The following is a 1,914-nucleotide window of genomic DNA, read 5'->3' as shown; positions in this document are numbered from 1 at the left end:
ATTAGTTTTTTCTGGAATGCGATTGGTTGCAAAATTGGAATGGAAAGGATTTCCGTAAACTGATTGGTAAATAACCAAATTGAAAATATTCAAAATAAGTACTGAACAGACGAATACGCTCAACCATCGGATGATGGTTTAAAGTGGATGATAATTATAACATCAGCAAGAAATTATCAACTAAGAATTATCTTTAGACCTATTAGCAAATTTCAAAGAGTTAGTTGATACTTTTATTAATTCATGGGATTTTGGTTTCACTGGCTAGGCCAGCATTTATTACTCATTCCCAAGTGCCCTTGAGAAGGTGGTGAGCTTCCTTTTTGAACAGGTGCAGTCCTGGTGTAGACATACCCACAGTGCCTTCAGGGAGAGAGTCCCACGGTTTTGGTCCAGCGACAGTGAAGGAACAGTGACATATTTCCAAGTCAGAATGGTGAGTGGCTTGATGTTAGAGAATTATGTACATAAATTTTTGAAATGAATAAAACAAACTGCACAAAATGGCACTGACCTATTTTACATACAAAGAACAAACAAAGAAAAGTACAGCACAAGAACAGGCCCTTCGGCCCTCCAAGCCCGTGCCGACCATGCTGCCCGACTAAACTACAATCTTCTACACTTCCTGGGTTCATATCCCTCTATTCCCATCCTATTCATGTACTTGTCAAGATGCCCCTTATATATATATATAAAGTGTTCTGAACATTTCTTGATTCATTTGATTTCCATCTACTCTGGAAAGTTGTGGTGGGCAAGAGGGACATTGTACTTAATAAAAACCATTTGGCCATGAGAGGCAGCTCCAATATGTGGCAAGCGGCATGTAATCTTATCAACCTTGTACTTGCAAGTTTGTTTTTCAAAAAGGATGTATACTTATCCATTTAATTTAACCATTTTAGCCATCTTACTTTTGGATTTTCTATTCTCATGCTAGCTGCTCTTGACTGCCTTTACTCCTACGGCTAGACCATGATTGGCAGCTCACTCATCATGTGGGTAATTACAAGTACAAATCCATCTTTGACCACTGCAAAGTGTGGTTTTCAGTGGCCTGCTCTGCTACCAGACTACCACTTCCTTAAAAAATATTAATTGTCTTCACAATTTGCATTCAAATTCTTGTGTACTTGAGGGCATAATAAAAGCTCTGCTTTATGAGTTATATTTTAATTGTGTTTTGTGGTGTCAGCCATGGTTAGTTGGTAGTATATGCTCACGTCTGAATCAAAAGGTTCTGGGTTCAAGTCACACTCTAGGATTTGAGCTCAGAAATCAAGGCCGACACTCAGTGCAGTACTGAGGGAGTGTTGCACTGTCAGAGGTGCTATCTTTTGGGTGAAACATTAAACCAAAATGAATACGGGGGTTATCCATTGCGTCGGGCCAATATTTATATCTCAATCAACAAAAACACATTATCTGGTTGTTGTCACATTGCTTCTTGTGGGAGCTTGCTGAGCTAAGTTGGCTGCCTTGTCTCCTACATTACAACATTAACTACATTTCAGAAGTCCTTCATTGGCTGTAAAGCAGTTTGAGACAACTGGTGATTGGCTTTTAGTATTCATTAAGTTTGGATCTCTTTGATATAATCCTATTTTACAGGTTACATTTTAAAATGTAAACATATTGTTGAAATATAGCTCAGCACCACTTTCTCAAGGGCAATTAGGGATAGGCAACAAATGCTAACCTAGCCAGTGATGCCCACATCCTGTGAAAGAATAAAAATAATAATTTAATTGATAAATCTTCATAAATATGTCTGACAGTTGTGTCCAAATATTGTGATCTATGCTTAACATGTGTATAACTGAAGTGGCTGTTTGCTTCATTGCTTAACCTGTAATTCACAGTATGTAGTGTGGTTCACTGATGTTTATTTGCAAAGCAGGAGTCATTGCA

This window comes from Scyliorhinus torazame, chromosome 10, assembly GCF_047496885.1.
Source record: "Scyliorhinus torazame isolate Kashiwa2021f chromosome 10, sScyTor2.1, whole genome shotgun sequence".
In the NCBI taxonomy this organism is placed as follows: domain Eukaryota; kingdom Metazoa; phylum Chordata; class Chondrichthyes; order Carcharhiniformes; family Scyliorhinidae; genus Scyliorhinus; species Scyliorhinus torazame.
This window is presented reverse-complemented; position numbering follows the sequence as displayed.